Source organism: Loxodonta africana, chromosome 15 (assembly GCF_030014295.1).
Source record: "Loxodonta africana isolate mLoxAfr1 chromosome 15, mLoxAfr1.hap2, whole genome shotgun sequence".
Lineage (NCBI taxonomy): Eukaryota > Metazoa > Chordata > Mammalia > Proboscidea > Elephantidae > Loxodonta > Loxodonta africana.
In genome coordinates, this window is record NC_087356.1 from 1,446,021 (window position 1) to 1,466,609 (window position 20,589).

Below are 20,589 nucleotides of genomic sequence, written 5' to 3' on the forward strand. Positions count from 1 at the left end.
AGGCTTAACTAACGTGAACTTCTACAGACTCAGTGGAGCAGCTGAGAGCCCCATTGCATGGGGTTTATCTCTGCATACAAGCCTGAAAAGGGATATTCTAAGCTCCTTCACCTCAACATACAAGTCTGAAGAAGCCTTGGAAAGCCCTTTACCTTCCATTTGCCTGGGTTTTATCAGAGAAGGAGTGTTGGGATTAGTGGCAAAGCACTTGAGGTGAGTCAAGGTGCCACCTAGATGCTTCTTTTATTCTAATTTACCTGCTGGGGCAGCCCGGGGGCATACTGATTTCTGGGCCCACACCAACGGTTGCCATCCCCTGGAGGGCTGCAGCAGCCTGTTCTCAGCATCACCCCATCACTCTAGCCCCACACTGACACCCAGAGGTCCTGCCCGGCATTAGTGTCCCACTGACCCATCACTGACTGCCACCCTTGCTCTAGAGTCTGGCTACATCCCTTCCTGAAGAGTTTAAGCACCTTGGAGGCTCTCTCTGTCCATCCTTCACTTGCCTGCCTCATCTGCTGCAGCCCCTCCCCCTGCCCCCAGCCTTCCCCTGTCCCCAGCCCTCCCACTGCCCTGTAGCCCCTCCCCCTGCCCCCAGCACTCCCCCTCCCCAACCCTCCCCCTCCCCAGCCCTTCCCCTCCCCAGCCCTCCCCCTGCCCTCCAGCCCCTCCTCCTGCCCTCCAGACCCTCCACCTGCCCTCCAGCCCTTTCTGTGTTCTCCAGACCCCTCCCTGCTCTCCAGCCCTTTCCCGGCCTGGGCCTCTCTCTTGCCTGGCTCCCCCCAGCATCACTCGGGCACGGTGCCCACCGTGTACATTCACAGACATATAGCCTTGTATCAGCCAGTTCAGAGACCTCACTTTACAGATGAGGAAAACATCCCAGATTTCATCCAGACTACGGACAATCAAGACTTAGACCAAGGCTTGTAAACACCAAATCCAGGGCTTTTCCACATTTTCATCCTCTTCTGGACCCTTAGCTGCAAGAAGAAGTTCTAAAAGTATAGGAAACAGAAAAAAAAGGCACAGTGTATCAAACTATGTGGAATGTTGTCCCAGCAATGCTAACCAACCCTGAGTCGTGTCCCATGCTCACCCTCCACTGCTGCGGTCGTTACAAGTTGATGGGATAAAACACGTGCTTTTAAAGTCTCTAAGACTGGGACAGTTAATGCCACGAATGTCCATTTCTGGCTTCTCTTCTGATAATATAATCACATTATTGCTGAGAGCAGCATGGGCCCAGACTCCCTTGCAGCTAGGGTCAATTCTGACCAATGAGAGAAATAGAGGCCTGCTCCAGGGAGGAGGTGGAAAGACGCTGTCTGGAGATGCTTTTGGTCTCCTTGAAAGGAGTCAGACATAACCAGCTGTCTTAGACTGATGTTTCTGGGGACAGACTCTGAGCTGAGACTTGTGTGTGTGCAGGAGGTTTATGGTGGGCTCTCGGGAGACACGCCTGTAACCACTGAAAGAGGCAGCGTTGTGCAGAGGGAAAAGCTGACCCACAGCCAGGCTGTGACTGAGGCCTCAGCCGATCCTACAGGGAGATCTGGAGCTAGACAGCTCTTCAGAGCCGCCCTGCCCGAGTCAAGGGGGTGGAGCCTTTGCTTCCTCACATCAGCTGGTTGTTGGCTTTGGGTCATTCTCAGACAGGGTGCCCCTCATCAGTGGCTGCAGCTATCTCCAGCAGCCGGGCCAGTGGAGTCATGAGGGTTGGTGTCACCCAGTGCAGGAACTCATGGTGTCACCCCCATGCTAATTACCACAATATTGTTGCTAAAACAGAAATTTTGACAGAAGCGGAGACGATAGAAACACTGGCAGCAACGCAAACAACGTGTGCTTGTAGCCTGTGCAGACGAAGCCACATGACTCAAAGCATCACTGTACTTGGGTAATAATGGCAGCAGACCAGAGTGCGTTAGAAGGTTCAAGAAGTAAACCAGCATAGAATTTTAGCCTTGTAGGTATCAGAGGTGTGACCGAGGTATGGCAGGTAGGGCTCATTCCCTGGGCGCCGCTTGAGATGGGGTGCTAACGAGCAGTTTCTAGGGCCACCACAGGCTCGGTCGCCAGCTGTGAGAGATCATTCAGCAATTTAACACCAGGTGTCCTGGGGACTGTTTTTCTATCGACAGACCCCTGGGAATACCGATCCATGAAAGCTGGGCTCACGAAAAATGTTTTGTTGTTATAACTAACTAAAAAAAAAAACTACAGGAATGTTTTTATTAAAAAGTAATAAATTTATGCTGAAACGCTGCACAAAAGTTTTATAGACGGCACCCCCTCTGACAGTGCCACCCTGCGTGGTCCACACCCCTGCACCCCTCTCATGATGCCACTGGCTGGGGCTGGTGAGTCAGGCCTGAAGAGGTACTCTAGGCAGAGCACGCCACACCCCTGTCCCCCATTGTCCTACCTTAGATACCATCGTAACGGCGGGTGCTGCCGCCAAGAGGATGGCAGAGGCTTTGGCCTTGACGCTGACGAGTTGTTGAACAAACACAGCTACCACTGTCCTCTGACTTTCCGCTGTGTGAGAAAAATAACTCCCTGTTTATTTAAACTGTTGTGATCAGCTTGCTAATACCTGCGGCTGAAAACACTGCTAGCTGATAGATTCCTTTTCTACCGTCCCCTCAGCCTCCGAAGCCTGGTCATCTTGGACTCTGCCTTCCCTCAGGCCCCGTCCCAGACTTCACCTCCTGACTGGACGGGTTTTCTCCTGCTGCCACCCAGGCCCTCAGAATCAAGTCTAAACTCCTTGGGAAGTGACCATTGCAGGTCTAACCCCTGCCCCATGTCCAGTTGTGTCCCTGCCTCTCCCCACCCCCGCCCTGACCCGCCTGATGTTCCAGGGATCAGAATGGCTCCAGTGGCAGACTCTGTGCCCTCATCCGGCTCTGTGCCCTCGGTCGGCTCTGTGCCCTCAGCCGGCCCTGCACCCTCGGTCAGCTCTGTGCGCTCATCCGGCTCTGTGCCCTCATCCGGCTCTGTGCCCTCGGTCGGCCCTGTGCCCTCGGCCGGCTCCGTGCTCTCGGCCGGCTCCGTGCTCTCGGCTGGCTCATGCACATTCTGTTCTCTCCTCCTAGGAATGGGAAGGCCCTGGCCCTCTTGTCTGCGTGAAAACCCTTGTTTATCTTTCAGGAGTCTTCCTTGAGCTGCAGTGAATTGTTACCTCCTCGTATTACTTCTGTGTCGGGGGCATTTGCCTCTGGCCAGCTGCGTTGCCCTCAAGTGTTGGTGTTGATCTCCCCCTAGACCATGAGGTTTCAAGGACAGGGGTTTGGCTCTTGGATGTTTTTATCTTCTTTGCCTTCCCTATCTCCCCTGCCCCCACAGTATGTGCACTCCCACCTGCCCTGGCCCCTTCAACCTCCACTCTGAGGTGCTCTGGCTCCCACTGTTGATAGGGGGTTGGAGCTGGAGACATCATGGCCAGCCTCAGAGACTGACGGTGAAGTTGGGCTGGTGAGCCTTCCTGGCCCCTCACTTCCAACCCGCTGTCTGACATCCCAGGGGCAAAGGGATGTTTTCTGCCTTGTTCCTTTTCTTCCTGGACTGCCAGGTGGCAAGTCAGCTCCTTTCACCCTAGAATCCCATCCACAAAGGAGGACTGCCCAGTCCGCCACCACCAGGGTCCAGCCCAGCTCTGGTGGCCTTGCCAGGACCCTGCTGCAGGTGGCACCAAGTGACAGCTGGCGCTACCTGGGCTGGACAGCCTAGCTGGGCTTGTGTTTTCCAGTCCACCCCTGTTCTGTGCTCAGCACGTACTTGTTCATCACCATTGAGCAGATTCAACGGCAGCTGCACAGGGTCTTCAAGGCTGTGTGTGACCTTTCAGAACCACATCGCCAGGCCTGTCTTCCGAGGCACCTCTGGGTGGGTTCAAGCTGCCAACCTTTTGGCTAGTAGTTGAGTGTTTAACTGTGCCACCAGGGACTCCTGAAGTTGCAGTAAGATATAGTTATGTCAAGGTATAGTTATGCCAAGATGGGGCTCTGCCATGGGCAATTGTGCAAATGTGCAGTTCTGTGAAGGTACAGTTATTCCAAGGCGCATTAATGCCAAGATGTAGTTACATCAAGCTGCGGGCGTGTCAAAGTGTGGTTACCTCAAGGTGCAGCGATGTCAAGGTGTAGTTACACCAAGACGCAACAATGTTGAGGTGCAGTTACATCGAGCTGTAGTTATACTGAGGTGCAGTTAGGTCGAGGTGTAGTTACACTGAGGTGTAGTTACACCGAGGTGAAGTTATGTCGAGGTGTAGTTACACTGAGGTGCAGTTATGTCAAGGTGAAATAGGAGAAGGTGTGTTACGTAAGATGTGATTACGGGATTATGACAGCTACGCCAAGTTCCATCAGCCTGTAGTCCTGTCAGAGTGTGGTCACGTCACTGCAGAGCTGTGAGTGCAGTGCGGGCCTTGTCAGCTGTGGGTTTGGGAGCTGACGCAATGTCGTCATCACACTCTCACATCCAAGCATGGCAGCATCATGGGGGCGTGTGGGCTGATGGCCGTGTTCCTTCCTTCAGCAATGATACAATCCCACCACTATTAAGATACTGCAGTGACTTCCTCTTTCAGAATTAAGGCTTCTTTTAAGGGAAAACAAGTCAGAGGCCCAGGGTGAGGCGGGGAACAGTTGAAGGCACTCTGCTCAGTTCCCAAGTGACCACCAGGTGGCGTGTGGGCTCCGCCAGAGGCCAGAAGGAGCGGCCCTCTTGGGAGCTAACAGGTCAGGTCTGGAAGCACCTTGTAATCTTGCCAGGGAGGGCAGAAGCAGCTCAGAAGGCTGCCCCCACTGCAGGGAGGGACGCAGGGGTACTTTGCCCACTGCCTCACACATGGGGCCACGGAGGCCCAGGCACAGAACGCGCCTCAGCACAGGTTGTGTGGTGGGTCAGGCCTGGAACCCAGCTGTCCTTTTTCCCGATGCCACCCTGGGTTCCCCTGGATTGAGCCGAAGCAGGTGGGTCTCGTGCGAGGACCCCCTTGTCCATCCCACATCACGATGGATGGGAAGATGGCTGTGCCCAAGCTGTGGAGAAATGATCTATTTTGCTGTTTTAGGCTCCTGGCTGGCCACTCAGCACCCTTCCACCCCATTTTGTTCAGCACCGGCTTCTTGAGTGTCCACAGCCTCCCGGTACCGGAAAAGCAAACCTGAGCTGAAAAGGACGCAAACCACAGGCAGGAGTGGAGCTTCTGGCCGAAGGTCACCAGGAGGCCTGAGGGCAGGGTGGGGACATGGATTCACAAGGATTACAGGAGAATGAGAACAGAATGCCAAATGTTAACGCATTGTTAGAAAACGAGCCCTTCCCTTAACTTGGGGCCCTCTGTCAGGGATACCAGGGACAGCTTCACAAGGGCTTAATTATGCTTATTTACTAATCTGGGTGCGCAATTTCCCCGTTTCTCACCACATCTTTGTGGTGAAACCTTTGTGAAACTGTGCACCACAGGCTAGTAAGTAAACACTAAACTCTTGCATACCTTGCTTACTGTTAGCCGGTTTGTGCTGTTTATACTGGCTAATCCGCTCCTGGGGATATGCCCTGGTTTCCAAGGACTTCAGTTGATACCCCTGGCCTACCCCAGCTCTCCAGCCTCCCTCTCCAACGCTCCTGTACAGTCAGGTTGATACAGGTTTGTGAAGGCCCCAGCACCTTTTACTTGGCTCTACTCATTGATGAAATTCTGCTGCTGGATCAGAAGAGAGACGCCCCAGTGGTCACTAACGCTGCAGTCCTGGGCACCTGCTTTCTTTGTGTGCCTCGGTTGTTATCGGTGGACTGAGGCCCTCCCAGGCCACCACCATCTCCTAAAAAGTGGCACAGGTAGGGAAGCGAAACTTGAGGAGGGAGCCCCTGGGGCACTTCTAGGCAGTGAGAGGGCAGGTGGAACCTGGGTACTCCTCCAGGCCATCGTTCCTTTGGTGTGGATTCAGGGGAGACAGGTTATGGGGATAGCTGAGACCTCCAGGAAAGGCAAATCCCAGCTGAGCAGTGTCTTCTGGGAGCAGCCAAGATGTTTGCTCTCAGCACAGACGCGCAGGTTTGGTTCTGTTCCAGGCACACGTACTGGGCATCTGTTGCTGCCCGGCCCCTCGGGCAGGCACAATGCATAGGGTGCAGCCCACAGTGGGGTCTGTCTGCCTGATCTCACGCTTGTGCACACTGACGGCCATTGCAGTTTGGCGCAGACCCCATGCGAAGACCATGAGAGCTGCTGTCACTGTGGGTGTCTGTGCTGTAACAACGGCCAGAAGCTGCAGGGAACACCTGTAGGGGTAGTTGGGAAAGACCTCCTCTGGCGACCTCTGTTAAGGAGGGAGTGGACAGGTGGGCCAGGTGAGGAGGAACAGGGAATGTGGAAAGATGTCAGAAGGGAGGAGCTCTGGTTGTGCAGTGGTTAAAACACTCAGCTGCTAATCGAAAGGCCGGCAATTCAAACCCACCAACTGCTGCTCAGGAGAAAGGTGTGGCAGCCGCTTCCTTAAAGGTTTACTGCCTTGGAAACCCTATGGGGCAGTTCTACTCTGTCCTATACAGTTGCTGCCAGTCAGAATCACCTCCACGGCAGAGGGTTTGGCCCGGTTTTTAGTCAGGAAAGCGTGCTGACCAAGCACAACCCGCATGTTTTCTTGCGACATCCTGCAGGCTTTTCACTCACTGTGTTTCCAAGGCTCACATTGTGGCACAGGCGGGGGAGTCTTGGGGTGCCAGTTTCCCTGGTGGAGCTTTTGGCCCTTGCTCAGTTTAGGTGGAGGTTCATGAGGGTGAGGCAAGGGTGTAGGTGACACTGTCATTTTCCTAGGCTCTGTGATATCTACTTCACCTGCCCTCCTGCCCTCACCACAGCCCTGGGCCGCAGTGTCCTCACCCTCTTCTGCAGGTGTGAGCCCCAGAGCTCCCAGAGCAGATGACCAGTAGGGCCACATTCAGGCCTCGGTCTGACCAGCCGAAGCTCCCCACGGCCCGTATTGCTGAAAGGAAGGTTCAGAGGGGCCTCTCCTGACCTCACTGGCTCCTGGGTCCTCAGGTGGTTTGCGTGACCGCTAGTGATACCTCGCACTTATTCCAAGAGGTGGGCAAGATAAAGCCAGGCTGTGGCTGGCCCCTGGCTCTGGGAAACCGTTGTCTGCAAAGCTGCGGGCTTCCCAGGAAGCCACCAGCTCCCTTCCAACCGGAAATGCAGTCTCAACAACCAAGGCAGGTAGAGTCCTTGGCCCAGAGTGACACACCTTCAGTGTTTTCGGTGCCGAGTTATGTCAGAATACTCTGCAGCCCTGGATTGAGACATCGTGTGGCTGAAACCCGCCAACCTCATAGGGATCCCTTTGCTGGTTCAACTTAAGTCAAACACTTGCCCTTCACTTCACGAGTGGCGGTGAGCAAGGCTCTAGAAACAAATTCACAGGTCATGTCTTTGGCAAATGTTTATTGAGACCCGACTGGAGAGGCATTGGAGGCTGTCCTGGGCACTCACAGTCTTTCCTGCCCTCCTGTTTTGAGAATTAGGTGAAGTAACCACCGCGCTGTCGTACTGTGGTAGCTTGCATATTGTGACGATGCTGAAGGTGCGCCACTGGTTTTTCAAACACCAGCATGGTCGCCCATGATGGACAGGTTTCAGCAGCACTTCCAGGCTGAGGCACTAGAAGAAAAGGCCTGAAGGTCTACGTCCAAAACTTAGCCAAGGAAACCTCTGTGGATCACAACAGGATATGGTCCAATATAGTGCTGGAAGATGAGGCCCCTAGGTTGAAAGGCACTCAAGATACACAGTAGCTGCAACAGTGAACTAGAGCAGACCAACGATCATGAAGATGGAGAAGGACCAAGCAGCATTTCCTCTTGTTGTACAGGGGGTCGCTGTGAGTCAGAGTAGACTCAATGGCAACTAACAACAAGGACAACAATGTGGATGAAGAGCCTGGCATACAGCAGGACCTCATATGTTCTCAACCTTTCACACATCATGGCACACATAGAAAATAATACAGTTCTTCACACACTGGGATAAACTGGGGGCAATACATGGGGCTTAGTGAAAACATGCATCACGTTATATTTACATGTACAATTAATTATGATAAAATAAGTTTAGAAGAATGAAGAGAGGTATTAAAAGTGGAATTGGAGGGGGGCCAAGATGGCTGACTAGGTAGACGCTACCTCGGATCCCTCTTGCAACAAAGACTTGGAAAAATAAGTGAATCGATCACATATATGACAATCTACGAACCCTGAACAACAAACACAGATTTAAAGAGTTGACCTGAGTGACAGAGACGGAGAACGAACAACTACGGGGAAGCAGCGACTGTTCTCGGAGCCTGGAGCCAGCGTCCCAGTCAGGTAACCTTGGTGCCGGGCTTAGGACTGGGCCCAGGGGAGCTGAACACGACATCTGTGATGGCGCAAACACGGGGCGCAGCCCTAGCCCCCTGAACTGACCCTGGGAGGGGGCCCAGCCGGTCCGCCGGGCGGCACAGCCACGCGACTGGTGGGAGGAGAAGTCTCTGGGAGGCAGTGACTGGTTTTGGAGCCGGGAATGCAGCGTCCCAGCTGGGGAACCTTGGCGCCGGGCTTTGGACTGGGCACAGGGGAGCTGAACGTGGCATCCAGTCATGGTGCAAACACGGGGTGCAGCCCTACTCCCCTGAACTAACCCCGGGAGGGGGCCCAGCAGGTCCGTGGGGGCGGCGCGGCGATGCAGCTGGCGGGACGAGAAGTCCCCGGGAGGCAGCGTCTGATTTTGGAGCCGGGAGTGCAGCGTCCCAGCAGGGGAACCTTGACGCTGGGCTTTGGACTGGCAGCTGAGGATCTGACCGCGGCTTCAGCGGGCCAGACCCTCGGGGACAATCTCCACACAGCCAGCACACATAGGCGACATGCCCCTCGGGAATCTCAGATAAAATAATCATCCCAAGCAAGATAAGCAACTTTGGCTATATTCCAGGGTGATACTCTCTGCTGTTTTTCTGAACCCTCCCCTCCTCTTCCCAGGCGGCTTCATTAACATTGGAATTTCCTGACCCAGAGGGAGAACAGCTCCGGCTCCGCGGCTTTGCTTTTCCCTTTTTTTTTTTTTTTTTGGTCTTTTCCTAACCCATTCTTCCGGCCTGAGAGAAGCAACCACAAAAAACCCAGGGACCAAAAATCCTTCCCTAATTGGACTAAAAACACAGAACCAGCTCCAGCCAAGCATATGTGATCCACATCTCGGGCTTTCATCCTTACAGGGAACAAGGTGGCGGTTATAATTCAAAAGCAGTTCTGATAGGGATCTGACTGCATTTTTTTTAGCAGATTTACTGGAAAAACAAGTTCCCCAGGTCTGATATCTCTGCTTATTCAACAGAGCCCTAACTGACCCACAACAGGGAACTGAGGGCTGAAGCTCCCCCCAGACCACCTAGCCTCCTGCCTTAGGGGTCTAAGGAGGGTGACACCTACCAATCTGTAGAGGTACTTGCATTGGGGGCCTAAGGTAAAGCTGCAGAGCCCTCCCACCAAGGTGCTATAGGAATAGAGACACACCTACCTCACTGACACTTGGGGGAAGCCTGTCAGCATCCTGCCCCCCTGGAGTGTGAACCCCAGCTGCTAATAGAACCTGGTGCACACAACTATCACCACTACTTCTCGAGGTGGATAGGTGTTATGGTGCAGCACACACTTGATGACCCAAAATCAGATTCTACTCAAGAATAGTGAATAGACTCAGGCATATATATCTGGCAACAGCCCAAACCAGCTGGTAATGGGTCATAAGTAAGTCAAGGGCTACAACAAACAAGACAGCACAATCTAGTAGCCCATCCATGTATATTGAAAGAAAACAAAACAAGATAAGACTCAGTGAGCAAATATAGAATAAATCACTACTATATCTTTTTTTTTTATCTTAGTGATGGCTCAGAGACAGCAGTCAATATCAAACCACATAAAGAAGCAGACCATGACAGCTTCTACAACCCCCCAAACAAAAGAATCAAAATCTTTCCCAAATGAAGACACAATCCTGGAATTATCAGATACAGAATATAAAAAACTAATTTACAGAATGCTTCAAGACATCAGGGATGACCTCAGAAATGAAATAAGGCAAGCTGCAGAAAAAGCCAAGGAACACACTGATAAAACAGTTGAAGAACTCAAAAAGATTATTCAAGAACATAGTGGAAAAATTAATAAGCTGCAAGAATCCATAGAGAGACAGCATGTAGAAATCCAAAAGATTAACAATAAAATTACAGAATTAGACAACGTAATAGGAAGTCAGAGGAGCAGACTCGAGCAATTAGAATGCAGAGTGGGAAATCTGGAGGACCAGGGAATTAACACCAACATAGCTGGAAAAAAATCAGATAAAAGAATTTAAAAAAATGAAGAAACCCTAAGAATCATGTGGGACTCTATCAAGAAGGATAACTTGTGTGTGATTGGAGTCCCAGAACAGGGAGGGAGGACAGAAAACACAGAGAAAATAGTTGAAGATCTGCTGACAGAAAACTTCCCTGACATCATGAAAGATGAAAGGATATCTATCCAAGATGCTCATCGAACCCCATTTAAGATTGATCCAAAAAGAAAAACACCAAGACATATTATCATCAAACTCGCCAAAACCAAAGATAAAGAGAAAATTTTAAAAGCAGCCAAGGATAAAAGAAAGGTCTCCTTCAAGGGAGAATCAATAAGAATAAGTTCAGACTACTCAGCAGAAACCATGCAGGCGAGAAGGCAATGGGATGACATATACAGAGCACTGAAGGAGAAAAACTGCCAGCCAAGGATCATATATCCAGCAAAACTCTCTCTGAAATATGAAGGCGAAATTAAGATATTTACAGATAAACACAAGCTTAGAGAATTTGCAAAAATTAAACCAAAGCTACAAGAAATACTAAAGGAAATTGTTTGGTCAGAAAATCAATAATTTCAGATACCAGCACAACACAAGGTCACAGAACAGAACATCCTGATATCAACTCAAATAGGGAAATCACAAAAACAAATTAAGATTAATTTAAAAAAAATGCTCAAAACAGGGAATCATTGAAGTCAATATGTAAAAGATCACAATAATCAAAAAGAGGGACTAAATACAGGTGGCATAGAACTGCCATATGGAGAGTGATACAAGGCGATATAGGACAATGCAAGTTAGGTTTTTACTTAGAAAAATAGGGGTAAATATTAAGGTAACCACAAAGAGGTATAACAACTCCATAACTCAAAATAAAAGCCAAGAAAAACGTAATGACTCAACAAACAAAGTCAAATACTATGAAAATGAGGATCTCACAATTTACAAAGAAAAACGTCTCAGCACAAAAAAGCAAGTGGAAAAATGAAATTGTCAACAACACACATAAAAAGGCATCAAAATGACAACACTAAACACTTATCTATAATTACGCTGAATGTAAATGGACTAAATGCACCAATAAAGAGACAGAGAGTCACGGACTGGATAAAGAAACACGATCCGTCTATATGCTGCCTACGAGAGACACACCTTAGACTTAGAGACACAAACAAACTAAAACTCAAAGGATGGAAAAAAATATATCAAGCAAACAATAAGAAAAAAGAAGAGGAGTAGCAATATTAATTTCTGACAAAATAGACTTTAAACTTAAATCCACCACAAAGGATAAAGAAGGACACTACATAGTGGTAAAAGGGACAATTGATCAGGAAGATATAACCATATTAAATATTTATGCACCCAATGACAGGGCTGCAAGATACATAAATCAAATTTTAACAGAATTGAAAAGTGAGAGAGACACCTCCACAATTATAGTAGGAGACTTCAACACACCACTTTCGGAGAAGGACAGGACATCCAGTAAGAAGCTCAGTAGAGACACGGAAGACCTAATTACAACAATCAACCAACTTGACCTCATTGACTTATACAGAACTCTACTCTCCACTCAACTGCTGCAAAGTATACTTTTTTTTTCTAGCGCACACGGAACATTCTCTAAAATAGACCACATATTAGGTCATAAAACAAACCTTTGCAGAATCCAAGACATCGAAATATTACAAAGCATCTTCTCAGACCACAAGGCAGTAAAACTAGAAATCAATAACAGAAAAACTAGGGAAAAGAAATCAAATACTTGGAAACTGAACAATAAAAAAAAAACCTCCTGAAAAAAGACTGGGTTATAGAAGACATTAAGGAGGGAATAAGGAAATTCATAGAATGCAACGAGAATGAAAATACTTCCTATCAAAACCTCTGGGACACAGCAAAAGCAGTGCTCAGAGGCCAATTTATATCGATAAATGCACACATACAAAAAGAAGAAAGAGCCAAAATCAGAGAACTGTCCCTACAACTTGAACAAATAGAAACTGAGCAACAAAAGAATCCATCAGGCACCAGAAGAAAACAAATAATAAAAATTAGAGCTGAACTAACAGAAAAACAATTGAAAGAATTAACAAAGCCAAAAGCTGGTTCTTTGAAAAAATTAACAAAATTGATAAACCATTGGCTAGAATGACTAAAGAAATACAGGAAAGGAAACAAATAACCCCAATAAGAAAACGAGAAGGGCCACATCACAACAGACCCAACTGAAATTAAAAGAATTATATCAGATTATTACGAAAAATTGTACTCTAACAAATCTGCAAACCTAGAAGAAATGGATAATTCCTGGAAAAACACTACCTACCTAAACTAACACATTCAGAAGTAGAACAACTAAATAGACCCATAACAACAAAAGAGATTGAAACAGTAATCAAAAAACTCCCAACAAAAAAAAGCCCTGGCCCAGATGGCTTCACTGCAGAGTTCCACCAAACTTTCAGAGAAGAGTTAACACCATTACTACTAAAGGTACTTCAAAGCATAGAAAATGACGGAATACTACCCAACTCATTCTGTGAAGCCACCATCTCCCTGATACCAAAACCAGGTAAAGACATCACAAAAAAAGAAAATTACAGACCTGTATCCCTCATGAACATAGATGCAAAAATCCTCAACAAAATTCTAGCCAATGGAATTCAACAACATATCAAAAAAATAATTCACCACGACCAAGTGGGATTTATACCAGGTATGCAAGGCTGGTTTAATATTAGAAAAACGATCAATGTAATCCACCATATAAATAAAACAAAAGACAAAAACCACATGATCTTATCAATTGATGCAGAAAAGGCATTTGACAAAGTCCAACACCCATTTATGATAAAAACTCTCACCAAAATAAGAATTGAAGGAAAATTCCTCAACATAATAAAGGGCACCTATGCAAAGCCAACAGCCAACATCACTCTAAATGGAGAGAACCTGAAAGCATTTCCCTTGAGAACGGGAACCAGACAAGGATGCCCTTTATCACTGCTCTTCTCTTATTCAACATCGTGCTAGAAGTCCTAGCCAGGGCAATTAGGCTACACAAAGAAATAAAGGGCATCCAGATTGGCAAAGAGGAAGTAAAAGTATCTCTATTTGCAGATGACATGATCTTATACACAGAAAACCCCAACGAATCCACCAGAAAACTACTGAAACTAATAGAAGAGTTTGGCAGAGTCTCAGGTTATAAGATAAACATACAAAAATCACTTGGATTCCTCTACATCAACAAAAAGAACATCGAAGAGGAAATAACCAAATCAATACCATTCACAGTAGCCCCCAAGAAGATAAATACTTAGGAATAAATCTTACCAAGGATGTAAAAGACCTATACAAAGAAAACTACAAAGCTCTACTACAAGAAATTCAAAAGGACATACTTAAGTGGAAAAACATACCTTGCTCATGGATAGGAAGACTTAACATAGTAAAAATGTCTATTCTACCAAAAGCCATCTATACATACAATGCACTTCCGATCCAAATTCCAATGTCATTTTTTAATGTGATAGAGAAACAAATCACCAACTTCATATGGAAGGGAAAGAAGCCTTGGATAAGCAAAGCATTACTGAAAAAGAAGAAGAAAGTGGGAGGCCTCACTCTACCTGATTTTAGAACCTATTATACAGCTACAGTAGTCAAAACAGCCTGGTACTGGTACAACAACAGGCACATAGACCAGTGGAACAGAATTGAGAACCCAGATATAAATCCATCCACATATGAGTAGCTGATATTTGACAAAGGCCCAGTGTCAGTTAATTGGGGAAAACATAGTCTTTTTAACAAATGGTGCTGGCATAACTGGATATCCATTTGCAAAAAAATGAAACAGGACCCATACCTCACACCATGCACAAAAACTAACTCCAAGTGGATCAAAGACCTAAACATAAAGACTAAAACGATAAAGATCATGGAAGAAAAAATAGGGACAACCTTAGGAGCCCTAATACGAGGCATAAACAGAATACAAAACATTACCAAAAATGATGAAGAGAAACCAGATAACTGGGAGCTCCTAAAAATCGAACACCTATGCTCATCTAAAGACTTCACCAAAAGAGTAAAAAGACCACCTACAGACTCGGAAAGAATTTTCAGCTATGACATCTCCGACCAGCACCTGATCTCTAAAATCTCTATGATTCTGTCAAAACTCAACCACAAAAAGACAAACAACCCAATCAAGAAGTGGGCAAAGGATATGAACACATACTTCACTAAAGAAGATATTCAGGCAGCTAACAGATACATGAGAAAGTGCTCTCCATCATTAGCCATTAGAGAAATGCAAAATGAAACTACCATGAGATTCCATCTCACTCCAACAAGGCTGGCATTAATCCAAAAAACACAAAATAATAAATGTTGGAGAGGCTGCGGAGAGATTGGAACTCTTATACACTGCTGGTGGGAATGTCAAATGGTACAACCACTTTGGAAATCTATCTGGCGTTATCTTAAACAGTTAGAAATAGAACTACCATTCAACCCAGAAATCCCACTCCTCGGAATATACCCAAGAGAAATAAGAGCCTTCACACAAACAGATATATGCACACCCATGTTTATTGCAGCTCTGTTTACAATAGCAAAAAGCAACCAAGGTGTCCATCAAAGGATGAATGGTTAAATAAATTGTGGTGTATTCACACAATGGAATACTACGCATCGATAAAGAACAGTGACGAATCTGTGAAATGTTTCATAACATGGAGGAACCTGGAAGGCATTATGCTGAGAGAAATTAGTCAGAGGCAAAAGGACAAATATTGTATAAGACCACTATTATAAGATCTTGAGAAATAGTATAAACTGAGAAGAACACAGACTTTTGTGGTTACGAGGTAGGGAGGGAGGGAGGGTGGGAGAGGGTTTTTTACTGATTAATTAGTAGGTAAGAACTGCTTTAGGTGAAGGGATGGACAATACTCAATACATAGAAGGTCAGCTCAACTGGACTGGACCAAAAGCAAAGAAGTTTTGGGGATAAACTGAATGCTTCAAAGGTCAGCGGAGCAATGGCGGGGGTTTGGGGACCATGGTTTAAGGGGACTTCTAAGTCAATTGGCAAAATAATTCTATTATGAAAACATTCTGCCTCCCACCTTGAAATGTGGCGTCTGGGGTCTTAAATGCTAACAAGCAGCCAACTAAGATGCATCAATTGGTCTCAAACCACCTGGATCAAAGGAGAATGAAGAACACCAAGGTCACACGATAACTATGAGCCCAAGAGACAGAAAGGGCCACATGAACCAGAGACCTACATCATCCTGAGACCAGAAGAACTAGTTGGTGCCCGGCCACAATCGATGACTGCCCTGACAGGGAGCACAACAGAGAACCCCTGAGGGAGCAGGAGATCAGTGGGATACAGACCCCAAATTCTCATAAAAAGACCATACTTAATGGTCTGACTGAGACTAGAGGAATCCCGGTAGTCATGGTCCCCAAACCTTCTGTTGGCACAGGACGGGAACCATTCCCAAAGACAACTCATCAGACATGAAAGGGACTGGACAGTGGGTAGGAGAGAGATGCTGATGAAGAGTGAGCTACTTGTATCAGGTGGACACTTGAGACTGTGTTGGTATCTCCTGTCTGGAGGGGGGATGGGAGGGTACAGAGGGTTGGAAGCTGGCAAAATTGTCACGAAAGGAGAGACTGGAAGGGCTGACTCATTGGGGGAGAGCAAGTGGGAGTATGGAGTAAGATGTATATAAACTTATATGTGACAGTCTGACTTGATTTGTAAACGTTCACTTGAAGCTCAATAAAAGTTAATAAAAAAAAAGTGGAATTGGAATGAAATTTAAAAATAAACTCTTCAAAAAAATTTAGTGAATGATTTGGGCTTATATTTATGTTCCTGCTTTTTTATGTAAGTTGCTGTTGTTATTTTTTGCTTGAACTGATCACAATCAATTCCTGATCAGGACCTTTAGATTACTCCTCTGCTGGTGAAGTGAGTGGAATTGGCTCCAAGGACACAGGTAGGTGGGATGGTAACTGTCCTTCCCAGTGGGCATTCAAATGCCAGGCTCGGGAGGATCATGCATTGAGTTCAAGCCTGTTTAGGTATTAGTATTCTGGTGTTAAGAAGGAATATTGCACGTCTGAAATATTATGTAGGTAATGTATGAGAGATTTGGAACTCTTAGAAATCTAAGTTCATAAACAGGGTTGGAACGTTTGAGGGAATGTAGGGTTCATCATATTTCATATTCAATTGATTAGATATAAAGAGTCATCTAAGAGACTTGAAAAGATTTTGTTGTTATACCACTGAGGTACTTAAGAAGAAAAATGAGTAGATTAAACTTATAAAGGTGGTTTTAAGATGTTGGAACACCTTTCCTTAACTACATTTGAAATGGAAACCAACTGCTAATCAAAGGCCCATTAAAAGTGATCACTGGCTATACACTAAAAAAAAAAAAATTTTTTTTCTAGCAATGAACAATCCAAAAATGAGATGAAGAAAACAATTCCATGTATAATAGCATCAAGAAAAATAAAATGCTTAGAAATAAATTTAACAAAAGAAGTGCAAGAGTTGTACACTGAAAACTATAAAACAGTCTTGAAAGAAATTTATGAACGATCTAAATAAATGGAAAGACATTCCATGTTTATGGTCAAAGACTAAATATTGTGAAGATGTCAATACTCCCCAAATTGATCTATACATTCAATGCAATCTCTATCAAAATTCCAGTTGGCTTTTTTACAGAAGTTGATAAGCTGACCCTAAAATTCATATGGAAATGAAAGGGACCCAGAAGAGCTAAAATATTCTTCATAAAGAAGAACAAATTTGGGGAACTCACACTTCCTAATTTAAAAACGTCCTTCAAAGCTACAGTAATCAAGACAATGAGGTACTGATAAAAGGATAGAGTTGGAATCCAAAAATAAACCCTCATATTTATGGTTAGTTGATTTTTGACAAAGGAGCCAAGACAATTCAATGGAGAAAAAATAGTCTTTTCAATATATGGTGCTGAGACAACTGGATATCCACATGCAAAAAAATGAAGTTGGATCCCTACCTCACACCAGATACAAAACTTTACTCAAAGTGGATCAATGACTTAAATATAAAAGCTAAAATTTTTCAAGTCTTAGAAAAAACCATAGGCATAAATCTTCATGACCTTGGGCTGGGGAATAGTTTCCTAGATGTGATGCCAAAAGCACAAGCAAAAAAAAAAAAAAAAAAACTAGATAAATTGGATGTCATCAAAATTAAAAACTTTTGTACTGCAAAGGACACTATCAAGAAAGTAAAAAGACATTCCACAGAATGGGAGAAAATATTTGCAAATCATATGTCTGATAAGGGTCTAGTATCTAGAATATATAAAGAACTATTACAACTCAACAATAAAAAGACAATCCAATTAAAAAAAAAAAACAAAAGATCTGAGCAGACATTTCTTCAAAGAAGACACATAAATGAACACTAGGCACATGATAGGAAACCCTGGTGGCATAGTGGTTAAGTGCTACGGCTGCTAACCAGAGGGTCAGCAGTTCGAATCTGCCAGGCGCTCCTTGGAAACTCTATGGCGGGCAGTTCTACTCTGTCCTATAGGGTCGTTATGAGTCGGAATCGACTCGACGGCACTGGGTTGGCTGGATTAGGCACATGATAGGTAAGTTGCTTAATGTCATTAGCCATCAGAGAAATGCAAATCAAAACCACAATGAGATGCTACTTCGCACCAACTTTTTTTTTTTTCCGGTTGTGGAGTTGATTTCAATTGATAGTGACCCCATGTGTGTCAGAGTAGAACTGTGCTCCACAGGGTTTGTTTGGTTTTTTTAAATAATATTTTATTGTGTTTTTGGTGAAAGTTTACACTGCAAATTAGGTTCCCATCTGACAATTTCCACACGAGTTGCGTGGTGACATTAGTTACATTTTTCACAATGTGTCTACACTCTCACTAATTGCGTTATGGTTGTTCTGTTTCCTGTATTCTAGTTTCCTGGTTCCCCTTGTCTTCTCATCTTTGCTTTAGAGTAATTATTGACCTTTTGGGTTCGTATAGATGGTTTTTTAATGGAGCCCCATACTTATGGGTAATATCCTTTATTTTGTGTGCCAGTCTGTTATTTCTCTAAGAAGTGGCCTCAGGGGATAGTTTCAGTCCAAGGTTAAAAGAGTATCTCAGGGCGATAGCCTCAGGGAGTCCTCCAATCTCAACTGATCAGTAGGTCTGGACATTTTAAGAATGTGAGTTCTGTTCTCAGTTTTTCTCCCATTCTATCAAGGTCCATCTATTGTGTCCCTGAGCAGAATGGTCCGTAGTGGTAGCTGGGCACCATCTAGTTCTACTCTCAGGGTAGATGAGGCCCTGAAGACTAGTTTCTTCTCTGAGACTTTGGTTTCTTTCTTTCTCTTTTGCTCCTAACGAGTAGAAACCAATAGATGTATCTTAGATGGTTGCTTGCAAGCTTTTAAGACCCCAGAGGCCTCTTACCTCACTAGGGTGTGGAACGTGAACTTTGTGATGCCAATTGACTGAGTTGTCCCATGAGACTAAGGACCTAAGCCTTCAAACCCAGAAAACCATTCTCACAAGGTGTTTGGTTATATCTGAGAATGTCTGTAATTTCATCCTCTGTGAATATATACGTGTGCACACACATATCTGTACCTAAACATACATATAGATACATCTGTGCACACTTATATACACACCTGTACCTACCTATACACGTATGTGCCTACACACTACATATGTGACCATACACTCATTATTTTGTTATTGTTGTGTTGTTGCCAAAGTATATATGTCATATTCTTTAGCACAAATATTCTTTTCTCTTGTGCACTTCTTAGTGGCATCGTTTACTTTGGTCAAGCTGTGCTCATTACACCACGTTCTGAGCTACTTTTCCCATCACTGGAATAACAAGTGTCCACAACCCCTGGCATCTCTGGTAACCACCAATGAACACTTGTCTGTGTGTGTGTATATGTATGTATTTGTCTTCTTATAAAAGTGGGATCATACAATATTTGTCCTTACGTGATTGACTTATTTCACTTAGCATGTGTCCTCCAGGTCCACTCATTTTATAATTTGTTTTTCAGACTTATCATTGTTCTTTATGGTTGCATAGTATTCCATTGTATGTATGTACCACATTTTGCTTATCCATCCATCCATTGAAGGGCACTTAGGCTGTTTGCATTTTTTTGCTGCTGTGAAAAATGCTACAATGAATGTAGGTATGCATGAGTCTGTTAGTGTCACTTCTATTAGGTCTTGAGGGTATATATCAGGAATGGGATTGGTGGATCATAAGGTAGTTCTATTTCTAGTTTTTTGAGGAAGCACCACGCTGTTTTCCATAGTGGTTGTACCATTTTACTGTCCCCTCAGCAGTGGATAAGGGTTCCAATCTCCCTACGTCCTTGCCAGCATTTGTTGTCTGCTTTTTTAATCAATGCCATTTTAGCTAGGGTGAGATGGTATTCATTGTAGTTTCGATTTGCATCTTCCTAAAGGAGCCCTGGTGGCACAGTGGTTAAAAGCTTGGCTGCTAACCAAAAAGTCAGCAGTTCGAATCCACCAGCCACTCCTTGGACACCCAAGGGGGCAGTTCTACTATGTCCTACAGGGTCTCTCTGAGTCAGACTTGACTCAACAGCAGCAGGTTTGGGTTTGGTTTTTTAACAGCTAATGATCTTGAGCATCTTTTCTTCTGTTTGTTAGCCACTTGAATTTCCTCTTTGGTGAAGTGTTTGTTCATGTCCTTTGCCCGTTTTGTGATTGGGTTTTTTTGTTGTTGTTGTTGTTGAGCTGTTGAAATTTTCTGTATATTTTAGAGATTAGACCCTTATCTGCTATGTCGTTTCCAAAGATTTTTTCTCATTCTGTAGATTGTCTCTTCACTCTTTGGGTAAAGTCTTTTGATGAGCGTAAGTGTTTAACTTTTATGGGGCCCTAATTATCTAATTTGTCTTCTGCTATTTGTAGTCATGTTTGTTAGCTTATTTTTACAAAAAAAAAAATAGGTCCTATAGTTTTCACCGCATGTTTTCTTCCATGAACATTATAGTTTTAGATTTAACATATAGGTCTTTGATCCATTTTGAGTTAGTTTTTGTGTATGGTGTGAGGTATGGGTCCTGTTTC